Raw genomic sequence first — 18,730 nt, forward strand, 5'->3', positions numbered from 1 at the left:
TCAATTTATTTTATTATTATTTTTGTACTAATTTGATTTTTGTAATTGTTTGTTTTACAGACAGTTTTCAGTTAACATGCAATAATTAAAAAAGACCACGAATTTTTTTTTTATTCAACTAAAAATAAAGAACTAATTCCATTAAAAAAAGTTAAATGCCGCATAATTTTATACGAAAACTATGTTCATCTATGTTAAATTGCTTATTTACCGTTTACAAATGATTTCTAAATTTAGTTAAGATTAACAAAAAAGGTTGTTTACTTTGGCAAGCCGATGTTTGTGTAGCCTTGCAGTTATAAGAAATAATCAATGTTAGTAAGACCATGTAACATTTTTAAGGATTGTTGCTAGCTTCAGAGATATTAAAACAAAAAAAATATTTTTTTATTTCTCTGATCGTTTCTGATACATTTGTCAAAAAACAACGAAGCTATAATAATCTATGTAAATGATATACCTGTCCGATTCTTACTGAAATCATAATATGTACCCTCTGCAAGGGTATAATTTTAAATATTTCGTAAAAATTGAAAGTTTAAATGGATGGAAAAAATGTAATTATTTAAAAAATTTAATTTAATTTAAATTCCCCCTGAAAGTAATCCCTTTCCCAACAAAATACACTTATATTAATCCTCGAAACATGCTAAATAGTCCCTTTTGCGGTATAGACATGTGCTCCTTCTCCGATTTAGCTGTTATATCCCCAACAGACTCTATTGATCTTTGGAGTTTTTGACACAGCCATAAGTCATATGCAAAATGGCCACAAAAAACGACGATTTTTTAGAAAACATTTTAAAATTCGAAAAATGCAGACATGAAAGTTAGCACAGATGTCCTTAAAAGTCTTGCCAACTGAAGACTGTCGACTATAAGATACCCGTTACTCAGCTTAAGGGAGACACTTAAGTCAGTTTAACTAAAATGTTAGGCCCGCGTAGCTTATATTGAAAATTCAACTCCCTTTTTGCTATACAAATACCATTTATTTAATAGAAAATCACTTTTATACAGCAAGTACAATATAAAAATCCGTTCCTGATGATATCTAATGTACTTTAAAAAACGTTAGAAACGAGAGCTCCAAATGTTTTTATTGAAATTTCGAGATGAACAATAGTATAATATTTATTATTTTATTTCAGTATGAGCTATTATACATAAATCGCATTTACAATATAAAAAGTAATTTAGGGAAAGGTGATAACAATTTTGTTACATTTATTTTTGTGATTTAACATTTGATAAGGGTAACATAATATAAAGATCAGAGGAAGTTAAGCAAACAACTTCAAATGTAGTCCCAGCTGATATTATACTTAACGCTGGTACTTCAAAATGAAAAATAAATACATACCGTGCGAAATGATTTTGTTTTTGAAGTCAAAATATCATCACACTTTAAAAACTCATATCAATATTCAATATTTGGATTATTTTTATTATGGGTATTCAGTCACAGGCCGCAGTCGGCGGAGTGATGAAGCTTGGCTGAATTTGGCAAGTGATGAATTGCGGAACTGCAGCGAAACGAGAGATACTCACACATGCACATACAGAAGCAAGTCATCCACCTGACTAAGAGAAACTGCAAGCTTCGCCGGCTCTCTTTGATTTGCAAACTTCTTTTCGCTGCTTTTGTTGTTGCTTTCGCCGAGCGTCACTTTGCAGCAGACGGCCACGTCGACGCCGACGTCGCAGCCGCTTTCTTTTGTCGCGAATTTCGAGTTGCGAACTGCATTTCATTTGCAAATGTCTCGTTGCACACGGCGGTTCGCGGATCTCGCCTCCTCCTCTGGCTGCAACTGTGTGCGTGTGGGTGTACTCGTATTGGCTGTATGTGTGTGCGTGACTACACTGAAAATTGTGACGAATTTTTGTGGCTTTCAAAAGAGAAATAATTTGCATTTAGCAGGTGCGATCGAGTGACCCAGAGGAAACCAACAACCAGGGAATCTGCGGTTGCTTCCACATTTTGCAGCACTGGTAAGCGATAAAATTTATGAAAAATATTAAAAATATATGTAGCCCGAATCTTAAGTATTTGCCTGTGTTCGTGTGCGAGAGAGCGAGAGAGTGCAGCCAGAAATTGCAATACACACAAACAAATTGCCACGCAAAAAGCGGCCGGCTTGCCTCTCCTCTCTGTGCCCCCTCCCCTGTGTGTGTGTGCATTGGATGCACTTGGTGCGATTCATTTGCTTTTATTACCATTTTTGCCCCGCTCTGCACTCTTTTTCGCTTGCTGGTGGGCGCTTTTGGCTCTGCGGCAACCCTGGCAGCCGAGTGCGTTGGTGAATAAGTTCTCTACCCTTTCGTCAGTGTGGGACGCGACTTTGAAATGCTTGCAGCTAGTGGCACTGCAGCGGAAAGTGCATTAAAACATACAAATTTATTCACTTGTAATGAATAAATGGATAAATAATGGATATAAAATTATCTGCAGTGTGCGCGTGATTAAAAACCCTTTTGTACAACTTACCAAAAAATGTAGATGGTTGCGAACGGACAAAAACGTTAACTAATAAAATAATTAAGTCAAAATTAGACACATAAAAAAAATTATAAATACCCTAAAAACATTTTTTAAAATTGGAAAGTTAATATGTTTTTGGCAAGCCTTTTTTATAGCGTTTAAAATACCTGATATTAGATACTTTATATATAAAAGGAGTTTTTAAAATATTTTGAATTTGTAGTAAACCATGTCAATACACAAATAAAAACATTTTAATGACAGTTCGTTAAAAAAAACTTTTTAGATAAAAATATATATTGAAATCAAATGCCATTTTAATAATTGCTTCCCTAAAAAAGCAATTCTCTACGAGTTTTTAACCTTTTCCTCTACAAAAAATATATTAACATTTTAGTTCAGCAAGAGGAAAGTAAGTGAGACTAAAATTAAACATTTCTGTGCTGCAACTTTCATTATGAAAGCCAATTGAGGCAATTAAAACGCATTTTCTGTGCAATTGATGATGACCTACGACAAAGGAAATGAAGTCATACCCATACACACACGACCCGCACTCACACACGAGCAGCGAAAAGCAAAGTGCAGGCCAAAAGCGAACGAGCAAAAAATAACAAAAACAACAAGCAGGGGCCCTACGAAAGCCAGCAACAACAAATTGAAAACTGCACTGCGCATGCACATGCACACACACTCGCGAAAAACTCCAACCCACACAGATACGCCAACTGAGCGACATTGCAGTGGTATGTGTGCGCTTTTGTTCGCTCGGTGGAAGAAGAAGCAGCGGGAAAAAGTACTTAAAAATATAATTAAAATTGGAAAATTACTTTATATACTACGAAAAAGTCCACGAAATTCGAAAACATTGCCAGGTGGAGTGAATTTCCTTACTGATCATACTGATCCCCTTTTTTCTCAATTTATTTCATTGAAATGCGCGTCATGCCAACGGCAGTTGAATGCACTCGGCCTTTTCGAATGGGGAAGCCATTGGTTTGATGATGCAAATGTACAGATTATCCGCTTCTCCCAATGCATTAATATAACAGATCCAGCAGATTATCTTCCTCTGCAGAATATATATATTCAGTATTTCAGACTGCTTAATTATTCTATATACTATATTAATAAATATTAAAAAAGGGCAGCTTTAATTTGTGTACCAAAAGTTCCATAACTTCAACATGCCCTTAGTGTAAAACCCACTTACAGTCCTCAAGTCTCAAAAATGTTGACTGGCACAATTAAAAGCCCTCACATCCTGTACAAGCTACTAAGTTCTGACTCATAGTCCAGCGTTTCCTTTCGACCTTGAGTGAAGTATTTAAAGTAGAATGGTCGGTGCAATTATTAAATTCTCTGCGAGCCCCGGAGGCATTCCACTGCACCTGCTGGTTGTCCCTCTCCCGGCCACTTGCTCAGGTTGTGTATCTACAACTGGAATTACTCATCATCAGCATTTCCATAGAAATCAAAGCGCACAACAAAAGGGCTGCAACTAGGGAAGGGCATTGGATATAAACCGGCAAACCTGCAATAAACACCGAACAAACAATACGTCTTAAATGAAATCTTTGCAAATTAAGAAGCAAAACACATTACAAGAATAAAGGCAGTTCCTGGCGAAGGACTTAAAAGCATCGTAGAGCAAATGTTTACAAACTCGGAAGACTGAAATCAAAGTAAATGTGAATTTATAGAAACCTTTCAGGACTTGAAAACTTTGCAAACAAAAGGGGAAAATATATAAAAATGGCAGCACTTTTTCCTACTTCCTCTTTTTTGTCCCACCATTTGAACTCCTTATTTCCGTTGGGGAGGAGCGAGAGGGACGGGTAGCAGTGCCAAAGGACAATGGTTCAAGTGCAAGGAGGATGCCAAGCCGCATGCAACAATGCCAACAACAAGGGCCGAGCGAACGCCGAGGACATGCCGTGCAATTTCCTTTTCTGTGGTGAGTTGCAGCTATTGCGTATACGCCGTGTGGTGTACAGTGCGACAGAGAGGGCACCACGTCGTCTGGGCAGACAGAGAGAGCCGCTATTTATAGCAGGCAGCTCCGAAACCGAGCTCAGCCTTGATTCCGCCCTTGAACTAACATTGCTGGCGAACTATTCCTGTATCTCCAGTCTCCAGTCTCCAGTCCTGTCCCATCCCGTACCCTTCGACCCGCCCAGCAGTCGTCACAGCTGGAAACCAGTTGGCTGGACACACACCGGGGGGATCTCGGAGGTGCTGGAGGTGCGGGACAGGAGGCACTCGGGCACCCAGTGCATATGTCGCCAGTCAAGCGGTGATTTGGTGCTTGCCACTCGCTCGCTCACCCTGCCCCAAGTCCTTGCCCCCTCAGACCGCCGAGCTCAGCAGGCTTTGACATTGATTCTGTGCATCCTGCAGCTGTGCGGGGTATCTGTATCTGTGCAGGGCTGTCCCTCCCCAAACACCCCCCGCTCGACTCGACTCAGCTGTCAGCAGTTGCTGATGTCATGGCTGTTTATTTATACAAATAATTTGATTGTTTAGCAAACACTTTGAAAAAGAAGCGGCCGAAGCGAAAAATATGATAGCCGGTGTTGGCTTAGAGTAATACGAGAAGCAGCATCAAGTGATTGCAATATCGTATTTAACCTTGATTTGCTGTTCAAAGGCTCATTCGTTGGGTTTCGCAATTGAAAAAGATTTCAATTTTTACAGGAAAGTTTAAATATGAAACCAAATCATGATATCTTTAATACAAACAAAATTACAGGTGTCATGCTATTATTACTATAAAATTATAACGCCTTTGATTATTTTTTACACTTCAGTTATTCAAAGAATAAGCAAGAATTTTTCCTAATAGAAAACTTATTTAGAATAATAAAGAACTTATCCAATATCCAATACTATTTTAATACACTCAGAATAATGTACTTGACCTTATATATCGAAATGCATTTGCAAGCAAAGCGACTGCCTATAGAATTACCATGCATCTTTTTCTCCCTATAAATTATTCGAAACTGATGCGTAATAAATGCAAAATTATTTACAAGATAAAAGGAGAGGTGCTTGATGCAAAAGAAACAAGAAGTACAATTGAAACTTGAGCAAACAAAGGGCTACGTAAAATGTTTGCAAATTGAATTTCAAGTAAATATGAGCAATGCAATGTGAAAAGTAAATACACCGAGAGAAACGCACACACATGCAGAAACCGCTCAGAGACACATCGACAAGTACGTAGATGCATGCACAGACAGATGAATAGACTGGGGAAAAGTCTCTCAGCTTGTATCTTTGGTCTGTGTCGGTGAGCCTGTGTCTGTGGGCATCTCTGTATCTATATCTATCGGATGCAGTTTTACGCTTTAAAAGGAATTCTGTAGTTTATGCATGCGATGCGTTGTCTACATTAAGTTTTTCCCCCCAGCCTCTCCTCCCTCCTGTCGCCCTGCTGCCGTCTCTTTCGTTGGCCACCATGCCCTCTCCTTCTATGACTGTACCCCGGCAGCCATGGCAACGACGTCATCGCATCACGTCGTGCGTTGAGATGCCGAACCTAGGCAGCAATGGCGGCCTCCTCGCCAGTCCCATCTTCCATCTCTCGTCGCCAAAAAAGTGCAACAAAATTTGAAAAAATATGATGGAAATATATTAAAGATTTATGTAGAATGTGTCAAAAGGGAAGGTATAGGGGAACAATGATGCCGAGAAGGGGACAAAGTTAAGAAAGCTGATGGACATTTTTTTAGAGCTAGCTATAAATATTGAGAAGGAGATCAAAAAATAAAAAACAAATGTAAAATACGAGGACAAAAAAATAAAAAACCCATTTTACGGTAAAAAAAATTTAAATACAAAGCCAAAACATGGAGTAAAAGAGTATAAAGTTAAAGAAAATTTGAAAAAATAAATGAGACTCTAAGAATAGAGGAAAACAGATTCATAAAATAACTAGCCGCAACAACTATGCAAGTGCTAGTACTTCAGCCCGCCCGCCGCCCACTTGCTCATCTTGCATCGAGCCAAGTCCATGTTCCTGGCTCTCTTTTGTGTATCTATAGAATGCCTTGCCTTCTTCTTCTTCTTCCCCGTTTCGCCAGCTGCATCTGCAAAAACTACGAAAAAACGTGATGCGCGGAGAGGTGGGGGTTCTTATAAGCAGCTTAGTGCACAATTAAAGCCTTCTCTTCGTTTTTTCAAGTCAAAGTGTCTTTGTGAAAGTATTTCAATTAGAGGCAAAAACATATCATGCATACGCCGCGTTGCCCGTTGGTGGGATGAAAGCAGATTAGGCTAGGGGCTTAAAAGCCACAAATTCATCACTGAAACTCATGAGGACACGAAATAAGCTTTAAAAAATGTGGTGCAATTTACAAATAGTTATTGGAGGATGTGGGTAATTTAGGTAGCGAGTTTCCTCCTAAATATCCAGAAAATTCGTATAAAATTCTCCAGACAGTGCTGTGGAATTTTAAAAAACCGAAATTCCTCATCTAAATTCTTTTACTCAAGAAGGATAAATGTTGATTACATTTTTTGAGCAACGGAAGCTGGGAATTTTCTATTAAAAATACATATATTTTTTTAGCTATGTATGTGCTTTAAGCTGTTTTCCTATGTGACCAATAACAAGTTTCTGAGCAATTTAATCCTATAATCCCGCAAATACTGACTCCCAAGTGACTTTGTTAGGGCCAACAAATGGCTGGAGGCCGAAAGTTTTCTATTAAATATAGATATATTTCTTAGCTATGTGTGTGTTTAAATAGTTTTCATATTTAAGTCAGAACAAGCTGAATGAGCCATTTAATCCAGTAATCCCTCAAATGCAGACTCTCAAGTGACTTCGTTGAGGCCAACAAATTGCTGGTCAAAATTGCGCATACGCCATGGTGACTGTCACAAACTGACACGGGAGATGCACCTGTTCAGAGCTCGCCCTCCTGCTGTGTCATCAATAACTAACGACCGTAATCCTGGTCACCCGTGGCTGGCATTTCCCCCTTCGAGTACCAAGGACCTTTGCTGCCGCAATTGGAACGGAGATGAATTCAGAACGGTAGATTGACAGCGGCGGAGGGTCGACAGCGGATTAACCCTTGGCCAACTGCTTGGCTGACTTCTATACGCATGAGCAGGAGGATCACCCTCTCGAAAAAACAAGGTTCCAAGTTTGTCCCATAACTGTACTTCGGCCAAAAGAAAAAAGACGTATTCAGAGCATGACCACCAAACAAAAAGGGGGAATCCGCATCCGAAGAATAAGGGAAGTGCAAAAAAGGAATGGGGGAAGTAAGCAGAGGAAAGGAGGGGAACTATATAGAGATTGCATTCCGGGTCGCACAAAGGGTTGGCTTTGTCTACATTGCAATTTGCGAAATATTTCCATATGCACTTTTTCCGCTGCTGTCGCTGGCTTCGTTCAAATGCATCGTAATGAATGTCATCCGTTTCACTTTGAATTATGTCATCCACTGTGACACACATTTCCAAACACCACAGCTTAGATACACACCCATGAGTGATATATATAGTCGTTTGTATGCAATCACATAAATATAAGCACGGGCAGCCCAACCAACTGTTTCTCATTAGCCATAGAAAATGACCCCTTCCTTCGCCTGCTTTCCCCATTCCGTTTGGGTTATTTAAAAGCGCGAAGCATAACAATTCCACTCAAAGAAGGATTTACCTGGGCTTCAGAAAAGCTACAAATATAAGTTTGAAATATACATTGGGTCAAAAGAATATTTTAACACAAACTCTCTAGCAATATTATGTAAAATATTTTTCAATTTAGCTGTAGATATACATTACAATCGTTCGTTAATTGTGTAATCCGAGTTGACTCAACAGCTACAGCGAATTGCAATAAATTACAGAGCGCTTTCCTAGACCCACCAGACACAACAGAAACAATTTTAATCGTTAAAAAAATGGGCTGACCGACATCAATACACAAGTTCCCACAGCCCGCTGTTTAAATGAGAAAATTTAAATTAATGAGAAAACAGCGTGTGGAGGAAAAAACTATTACGCTAAATACAACAACAAATATAAAAAAACGTTGCTCTTAAAATGTAAATTTTTTGTGTTACATTCACTTTTTCTACAAGGTATTTTCGCATACAGTAATGCATTCTTTTTACACCTCTTTTTCCATCTAAAGGAACCCTTTTTTTCAAATGCATCTTTATCAGTTACCTGATCGCCTTTTCAAATGTGTAACCCATATTTTGTGGCTCTCGATTTCATAAGATTTTATCACAATCATAAGCCCGAATTACAGCCTTCATTCAACACCAGCAAATCCCTTGTAAGACACCATATTTCGTTTGTTTCGCCCTGAAATTGGCCGAAAATTATATAGTGGTTGTCCCTAACCCTTCCCCGATCTTCGCTTGCTGTCCAGGTCGCTGGATTTAACGGTACAACTAATTTATGCCGCCAGCGAGCGAAGAAACTTCTGAAGAACTGGCCCGAAACAAAGTCAGAGAAGCAGACAATGAACTCGAACCGAACAGAGCTCGACTGCAGGCGGAAGTTCGCCAAAGAAGCCAATTGAATGCGAAAAAGTTGGATAAAAACAGAACTCGAGTTAAGAACAAGTGCAGTTGAACGAAACTTTAAAGTTTCGGTGAAGGGGACAAAAGCCTTTGTGCAAATACTCTTTTAAAAGATTTGGAAAAAGGTTAGTAGTGATTAAAAGTATGGTATAGTGAAATATTTAAATATAATATATTAATAAAATACAAAAGCTAGAGCAATCAATAAGAACAATAAACACATGAATTCGATGGTATAGAACTTTCCTAAAATTGTACAATATCAACTGTTTCGGATAGCTAAATTCCCCTTTTCTGATTGAGAAGGAACAAAAAGACATTGTGGAACGGAGGTTGGGGAACGATGGTGGCAGAAACTCCAGTTAATTGGCAGCTGCCTTGAGGAGGCCAGAAGGAGGACCAAGGAGTCAAGCAATGGAGAAGTGAAAGAACTGCAACCGGTTTGCAGACACTTTTCCTCAGCTTCTTGGCTGAAATTTGTTTGTTTGGTCTACACGTCGTATGCGTAATTAGATCTTTGTGTTTGCATTAGCTTCGTCTGCTAATTGGACTAAAGTTGCCCAGCACATTGCACTCGAAGGCTGACAAAAAAGAGAAACAAGAACCAGAATGCACTGGACAAAAAATGTAAGGGGATACTAATTAGGAGCTTTAGAAGAGGTCCTATCCATAAGGTTAGTTTACGATCTTGTTGGTGGATTTATGAGATCGTAAGTGCCTAATGGTGTGGAGTTTTAATGGTCGTTTATGGCCGTTTTTTGGTTACGTGCTAAATTGTTTTCAGTGGCGGAAAGACACTGGCATTGCACTGACGTTGATAATGACGATGATGAAATTCAGGTTTTGGCTCTAAACGATCCTCGGCCCTAGGGTGCTCGCCAGAACTTCTTGCCTTCTCTCTGACTTCTCCAGACCCCTTTTCCCAGTGACGTTGCATTATTTTTTAGCAAGCGGCACAAAACGAGTTTCTGCCACTGTTCTTCCCGCTCTTTTGCCGCTTCTTCACGTCGGGCCCCCGCCCCTGAACGATGCCCACATTCTTCTGGTACTCCCCTCGCAACCCCCTGCCCACCTTGAACCCCTTTCGCACCCCCCTTCCGGGCACCACGCTCTATTGGATTCCTGATGCGCTGCGACTTTGGTTCGTCTACCTTCTGGCTTTTGTTTAGTTGCCATGTTGCATAGGATTTTGAACCCGTTTCGCCGCCCCCCCTCACGCCCTCCGACCGCCGCCCATGGCCCACTGCATGTGGCGTCCCTAACCTAACCCAACTTTTAGCGCAAGCTTTTTGTTTCTGCCCCTTCCGCTCTGTGTTGCGGCTCCTGTGTTTGTTGTGTTTGCCCTGCACGTTTTGTTTGTTGTCGTCACACACACACAAGCGCACAATCATAAAGGTATGAAAGCAAGCAAAAAGAATTCAACAATATTTTATGGGTTTTCATGGCTGGAATTGCATTTGTCGTTATCTCTCGTTTGTGGTGGCATGTGTTAATTGTTTAATTAACCCGATTTGCCCGCAAACTGTTGACATTTGCGCAGATAATTGGATAGTACGGGTTGTAATGGGGATCCTGGGCTTTTTTGGCCAGGCTATAGGATGAGCGAATAGTTTAATTTTAATTTGTACTGCTTAAGGAGAACCAATCCCACTTGAAGAAAAGGCCATTCACCTAGTGCCTAACCCATATTACATGGTTTAAGTGTAAGTAATGCGTTTTCCCCTTTTAATACCATCAACGCCACTGAAACTAATTAAATTTCCGTGGAAAGCTTCTCTAGTTCTTGCACCTTTCCACCTTTTGAGCTCTCACCAAAAGTCTTGCAAACTTTTCTGCCTCTTTTTTGTGACCAAACTTTGGGATGTCAGCTGTGAGGAGACGTGAAAGAGATCTCGTTTTAATGGAAATAATTGCAATTTTGTGCATAATTTATGACTGGCACCCACACACACTGGCAGAAAAGTCGAGCAGACTCGAAATCTCCTGCATTCACGCTCATAACTCACTCAAGGCAAAGACAACGGATGCTCCGGCCGCTCTGCTGGCATATGAAAATTTGCAAAAGTAATTTGTGGCACATGTGGGTGGGCTCTGAATAAAGGCCGGCTGTGGGTGCCGCAAGGGGGGCGTGAAATGCAATCAACTACAATGAGGAATTACAGGCACCGAAGGGCAACAAACAAAAAGCCAACAACAAATGTGTGTAAGCTGCGCGTATTTCCTGTTTGCCCGTGTGTTTGTACGCAAATATGCAAAATGAATGAAAACGTCAGCGGGCTCCACAAACAAAAGTACACTCGAAGAAAAGTGAATGGAACAAGATTGAAATCGTAAATTAGTCAATTTAAATGCCTGAAAGTGCACTGTCTAAATGAAGCTTCTTTACTTTTGAAATATTACCCAAGAACTCAAAAAAAAATTAAGGTATAACGGACAAAAAAAATGGTTAAACAAGTTTAAGGATTTATAGATTAATGTTTAAAAAAAAATAAAATATTTAAAGTTAGGTAGTTAACTTTGAATATTTTATTTTTTTTTAATTTTTCGACCATTTTTTTGCCTAAACATTAAACTATAAGTCCTTAAACGTTTTTAACTATTTTTTTGTCCATTATAACTTTTTTTAAATAATCTTCCTTGTTGAAAATATTCTGCGATTCTCATAAAGTACACTTTTATACCAGCAAAAATATTAGGTAATCATGAACTATTCATTAAATACCTTAATGTTAAAATGATTTCTTTTAAAGAAACAAATTTTCAAGCATATAAATGTAGTTTAAAGCTCTTTAGTTTTAAATTTCTTAACATTTTTTACCCAATTAATTGGGTTTGCTAAATATAATTTTTTTCTTCACACTTTAAGTGCCCCAAAAATGAATATTTTTGAGTGCAAATAAAAATTTGCGAATTCTGCAACGCAAATGCAGCGCGAGAGTAAAAGCCAAATATAAAGAGCGCCGAAGAGAGCGGCTAAAGAAAGTTATCTCCGGGGTTCTCTTTATCGCGGTGCGCTGCTGCTGCTGCCGCCGCTGCTGCTGCTGCGCTGCAAGTTGCGTGTCATTGACCTTTGGAATTGCATGTTGCTGCTGTGCTGCCGGCGTCGCTTTTCGCTCGTGTGCCGCTGCTCTCCTCCGGCTACGTCATTCTACGCTACTTCGCACTGGAATACTGCCACTGCCGCTGCCACACTGAAGTTGCTGCCGCATGAGGCAGCCTGCTGTCTGGCCGCTCACGTGCGCCCTCTCTTTCGCGCCGCGCCACCCGTCTCGCTCGCTCCCCCTTCGCAGGGCGAAATGATATCAAGGAAGGAATACATTGCCGCTTATCTTCCGCCTCCATTCTTGCTCCCGAAAGTTATTTCAATATCTTTGGGGTCCCTCGCCCCCGATTTTTCCCATCCACTTTTCAAGCACTTTTTTGGCCAATATCTGGGGATTTCTTTCGGCTTCAATTAGGTGCTTAATCTTCCACTAAAAAAAAACTCACTAAGTATTTAAAAGTTAAAATTATAAAAAGTTCTAAATAATTTGCAAGAGGAATTGTTAGTTGCGACATAAAAAAAAAAATTTTAAAAAGTAGGTTTAAAAATAAAATATATATTTATTATTTAATTATTTATTCAACACCATTCTTGCTCAAACAACGAATCCCTTAAAGTTAATCCGATCGCCTAATACCAAGAACACTCTTTCTTTGTGTTGCACAAATTAAAAAGCTGAAAAGCAACAAAGACGCTCCTTGCTGCACTCCACTGCACTTGCCCATTGACCATCCAGCGGATAACTCGCGACAACTCCAAAAACGAAAGCAAGTTGTAAGAAGGAAAAAGTTTGCCAGCGATTGTCTACAGAGTCTTGTCCCAGGGCTTCAGTCGCAGAGTTTCCGAGTTTCCGAGTTCATTGAACGCCTTCGCCTGCGCCCAGACATAAAGCAAACTCAATAAGCGAACGCAGCGAGCAAATAAACAGCAGCCAATAAGAGATACGACTGTGCAGATACAAATCGCAGCCAAAGATACTCTTCTCCTGCTGTCACAACGGGCCCAAAGAAGAGTCCAAGACGGCGAAGCTACGCGAAAGGAGCTGCAAAAAGTCAAGGGAACAGGTTGAGATGGGTCCCAGCCAAAGAAGCCCTTGGGATCGATCGATCAATTGAGATTTATAAGATGCTTTCTGCTCTGGAAATAACCGATCGTGGCGAAAAGCAATTGTAGAATGTGCCATAATCAATCGATTAAATATATAAAATTCAATAAAAACGAAGTGATAACATATTTTGGAATTTCCTAAAAGGTCGATGGGAACCGCGTTTATAAAATATACTTCTTAATTAATTTAAAAATATTTTACTTAAAGATACATAAGTCTAGTTTTTTGATAACTTTTTTCTTGATAAAACCATATTAATGAGTTTTTTTTGGGAGTATTTAAATTTCCTCTCAAGTAATATATATATATATATATTTTTTTTTAATTTTTTAAAGACTTTTTTTTAATGTTTTTTTTTTTCAAAAATATATAATTAATCAATTTATTTTTAACACAAAAATTTTGTTGTTTCCGATTTTTCAATACCTTAAAAAAGTGACAATATTTGATAGATTAAGATTAAATTTAGGAATGCATTTCGTTTCCTAACTTAACGTAGAAATCTGAGAAATGCAAAAGCGAAAAACCTTGAGGGAGACGCGTCATCTGCCATATGATTTAATTGGCGACAAAAATATTGCACAATTTTGTGCCTGCAGCCATCAGCCGAGCGGCGACAAAAGGCCAGTCAAAACAAGCAAGTGCCGCTGTCCCAGGCCCAGAAACAGAAAAAGCCAGACCCAGACCCAGACTCGGCCATAAAAAGGAGCAGTCAATGTACTGCAAAAAGAGTAGAAACCCCGAAGAGGAAACATAAAAATAAAGGGAAAAACAAAGCAGAGATGAGGGGAACCGTAGCATGACGCGGCAGCCATGACCCACACCAACAAACAGGAAGAGCGGAGCGAAAGGCCAAAACAACTTTTGGCCAAAAGCGGCAACTGTAATAAAAGTGCAGGCGCGGTGCGAGGGAGGAGGCAGCCCCCAGTGGCAGCGGGCGGGGGTGGGAGCACAGAGAGCGAGCATTTACTCGCTTCAACGCCAAATTTCAATTACAATTACCACACGACCGAGAAGGAAGGAAAAATCCAGGAAAAGTACGAGTTTTACATAATGGGGTCTTAGGAGAAGTCATTTATTTTTAACTTTAAAAAAGTGCTGCATACTTTGTGGCGGGCAACAATTAAAAAACAACTTTGCGCGTTACTTGTATGTACTTTGTGATCCATAAGAAACATCAACTTAAACAGTGTTTTTTTAGTTTAGTTTTTTTAAATCTTTATAACCGTAATGTTTGTTTATAACCGTAGTTTGTTTTAAATTTTTTTCAAAATCCTTTAACTTGCCAACTCATTGAAATAAAACTTTAGAAAAAAATGTTGCATACTTTGTGGAGCTTTATAGTTCGAAAACATAATTTTGCGCAGACTTGAGATCCATAATAAACAATAATAATAAAATAATTTTCTTTTTTAAGATCTATATAACCATAATTTTTTGGTAAAAAATGGTTTTTAACAAAATTCTTAAAAATTATTTAAATTTGCTTCAAATATTTAAAAAAAATATTCATGTATTTTCATTATATTTTTTTAAACTACTCAAAATCTGCTACATTGAAACAGCATAACAAAACATGTTTAGAATGCAATAAATTTTAGTCATCTATTTTAATTGGAGTTTTGAAAACTCATTCGAAATGTGATGTTAACTAGTTTATGAATGAAAGCCCATAGGATCACACTTGTTGTTACATTACCCAACTGCCGGGGCAGGTCTTTTCTCTCCGTGTACATGCTTATGTTGTGGGCCAGAAGGAGTTTGACGGCTTAGAGCGAACGGAGCATAATCTGAGCCGAACTGCAGATGGAGGCTCGTTCTCCGGACTCTCTCCGCGTGCCGCTGGATCCGTCGCATGCTCGTATATGGCCATTAAAAATGGCTGCTAACATGGCTGCGAACGGCACGCACACACATGCGGCGAGGAAGAGCAACAGACACTGCGGAAGGAGACACATAGGGCACACAAGCGAGCGTGGCACACCAATACGTGCGGCTCTTGGGGCAGCATTTAAATCGGAGCAGCTCCACGAACGAAGTTGCAAAACAGAACGCCCAAAGGTTAATCAACTCTGCAGCTCTCGACTCTCCCATCTGCACTATAAGGTTGCCATCGCGCAACTCCGCGTTTTGTTGTTGTTTGTGGCACGAAAGGGGGGTGGCGCAAAAGGGGGCTTGCACCAAGGGGGTTGGGGAGGCAAGCGGCGAAGGCCAAGCCGGAGAGTCTAATTGAATTGGTTGGCTGGATGATGTCGACTCTGCTCCACTCTTTTTACTCCTCTTCCCCCTCGCCACCCCTTGCCAACTGGCCCACCCCCCTTAAGCCCCATTTCGGGCTCCCAAGACAATGGCATTGAGGGAGAATCAACAAAACCGCGAAGAGCTCTCTTCAAGAGCAGCCAAAGAGTTAGGAGAAAGCAAAGAGCTTAGCGTATTGCATAATTTTGTGCAACTCCCACACACATGCGAGCTGTTTGCCGTGTGTGTGGGAGCTTTGGCCTTGGTTTTTTGCAGTGCCTGATGTTGTTGCTAATGGGTTTAAGGTTTAAAAATTAGGCTAATTTAAATAATACACAAAAATTAAAGGCTTTCTGGATATTTGCAAAAATGAAATGGTAACATATTTGTTGCTTCAGAATATTTCCAAAAAATATTTGGTAATATACTCGGTTTCAAACGTTCAAATATTTTGCAATATTTAACTAACTTTTTATTTCCTCTTAAAAAACAAAAAATTCATATCATTTCTTTAGTTAATATGTATTTATAACTAATAATTTTTGATCATAAAGGTTTTTAAACTATCTATCAATATATTAATCAATCGATTAAAAATTATATCTTCTTACAAAATGATGAGTTATTGAATATTTAATAAATGCAAATTACCATTGACAGCGCAGTTTTAATTGAATTTTCCGCTGCCAGCGATAAATGAAAATTAATGGCCAAAATTCCGTTTGACAGGCAGCGAGTGAAGGAAGAGCAAACGCTTTCCAGATGATTGCATCCCGCCGACTGGACAAAAATGGAAATATATCTTTGATTAATGAGCCAGGGGCCAAAGGAAGCGGTTAAACTGATTTTTCCCCATAAATAAGCAACTTTTAATGAAACGGCACAGCAAATAGATTTATGTAAATACAGGCGGCACACACGGCGTATGGGTGATATTTTAAATGAAAGTAGAGTTTTATGAAATGTGCGAAGGTAAACACAAAGAGAGTGGCGCCGAGAGGGTTAAGAGAGCTTAAGAGAGGCCCGGACGAGTTGCACAAAAAAGCGTTGTGCAAAAATTTGCAGCGCTGCTCTGCTGCAGCCGCTGCCGCTGCTGCTGCGGACTGTTACCGGTTTTTAATAGGAAGGAAACCAGAAAGCAGCCCCTCTGCTGGTGTTGGTGTGTGTTTGCTGGCTCTGTGTGTGTGAGTGGCGTCTGTCTGCTGTGAGTTTGTTGAGGCAGGTCCTGGCTGAAATACGCGAAAATAGGTACAGCCAACGAACTGCGCTCCAGACGGCTGTCTGCTACCACCGAAAGAAGCACTGAAAACATGTGGCAAAGTGGCAGGGCCAATGGGTGAAGACGGCCAGAGAATCGCATCAGTAGTACCCAGTACCCAGTACCCAGGGCCCAAAGCCCAGTGCCCCCCTAGTACATATGTAGCATGGTGGCTGCAACCGGGAACTGGGAACAGGGAACAGGGAACTCGGGACAACAACACACATAGAGCCATAACACTCGATAGATACAGCCGCAGTCGCCGCTCTGCCGGCGCTCAGCCGAGCATAGTGGCATAGCTATAGCTTCAGGTTCAGCCTCAGTTTCGGTTCTGAGCTTCAGCTGCAGCAACGTTTCCTCACCCAACCGACCATCCAACCGACCATCCAACCATCCAGCCATCCATCTATCCGTACATAGTACATATACCCTCCATATATACCCCGTTCCCTGCAGCTCCGCATAGTTTCCACGGCTAGATTCGCGTCGAACTATTATGTCTTTTTTTTTTGTATTTTTTGGTGATTTTCCCATTCCGTGCAAAAAAATGAATATGTAATGCAATTTTTCCACCGCTGGCTTTTCTTTGTTGCAAGTCGAATCGAACTGCAGCGAGCTGGGCGATCGGCTTACGTGGCCAGAGAGACAAATCTACCGGGGATTAGACCAAGTCAAGTGGAATTGTTTCGTTCACAAGGCTCTCCTTGCGGTTTATCGCTGCATAAAGAGAAACAAATAATAGACGCTTAAATATATCTAATGGTAAACATTAGATAGCAATAATGAATATAAATTGTATATAATTTTGCTTTCCTCTTTCTCTTGCAGATTCTTCGGAATAATGAGACCACAAAGACTCTTTGAAACCAAAATAACAATTAACGCAAATATGTGGTAATACCCATTAAATTAAATATTGGTTTCAACTGGCTCCATTTTAATTATATTAAAAAATATATAAATTTGATGTTGATTTTAAAATTTATTTTAATCTAACATCCTATTTGTTTTTAATTTTGAAAATATGTAGGTTTTGCTTGAGATAAATATATATAAACAATAAATGCCTCTTTCTTGCAGATTTTTACTATAAGCCCGAACTCAAGAAATCAAAAACAATCGTAACTAATATAATTTAAAATTTAAAAAAATATATTAAAACACATTCTTAACATTTCAGATGACTCAGACACGAATGACATTTCTTTTGTCCTGATGGAATTTCACAACCTTACCTAATGGATTAAAACGTTTCTGCACCCAGGAGGGGTTGCTTCTGACTTACCAGGCCGAATTCAATTTCTAATCCAACACGAAATGGTGCATACTTACATATGGACCATTAACAGAAACCCGTAAATCCGAACTTGTGCTGTTTTATATCTGTTACAAGACCGGCATTATGGGAGTCTGTCAATGCAAACAACTGGTTTTTGGCAACAAAATCGAGTAACATATCAAAAAGCTGTAATAATGGCGGAGAAAGGATTAAAAGCTAAAAAGCATTTAAACAATGCAAACCATAACATGAATTAACTAAATTTATATAATATAAATAATAATATTGATAACTAAATGGAATATGAAGCCTTTTAAAAAGGAAAAAATAACGAGTGGCAAACAGATGGATTTTATGTTCATTTGGTTCATTAATTGTTATCGACCAAAGACTTCAAATTAAAAATAAATACTCTTATTAAAATGCTAAGTAAAAATAATAATCGGAAAAACTTTATAACATTGAATTATAAGTTTTCCATAATAATATAAAAACCTAATGAATTAAAAGGACTGCGTATCTTTTAACAAATATTATTTGAAAGGCATGTTTACTACTTTAATTTGTAAATATATTTTAATATGGTTTCTCCCCATCGTTATTCTTATTTCCCACATCATTTCAACCAAAAACCGAGCCAATAAAACTACCCAGAAATTCCTTTAAACACCAAACCACCCAGCAAAAAGGACTCACCAAGGACCTTTTTCTCTCTGGCAAATTGAGGTAGTAGGTTGTATAGTAGTAACTACAAATCATACTATACAA

At 39.3% G+C, this 18,730-nt stretch overlaps 1 long non-coding RNA gene across 3 annotated transcripts; it reads left to right on the plus strand.

The window, feature by feature from the left end:
* The first annotated feature begins 1,766 nt into the window (after window positions 1-1,766).
* On the plus strand, window positions 1,767-18,482 carry LOC108034090 (uncharacterized). 3 transcript variants are annotated; one of them, XR_007763381.1, is made up of 5 exons: window positions 1,778-1,850; window positions 1,922-4,439; window positions 17,512-17,577; window positions 17,764-17,804; window positions 17,864-18,482. It is a non-coding gene; the product is annotated as an uncharacterized LOC108034090 (long non-coding RNA). The 3 variants fall into 3 exon arrangements; XR_006368278.2 differs by having other exon boundaries at window positions 1,767-4,439; XR_006368279.2 differs by having other exon boundaries at window positions 1,778-1,992.
* Window positions 18,483-18,730: the final 248 nt, after the last annotated feature.

This window comes from Drosophila biarmipes, chromosome 2L (genome assembly GCF_025231255.1).
Source record: "Drosophila biarmipes strain raj3 chromosome 2L, RU_DBia_V1.1, whole genome shotgun sequence".
Lineage (NCBI taxonomy): Eukaryota > Metazoa > Arthropoda > Insecta > Diptera > Drosophilidae > Drosophila > Drosophila biarmipes.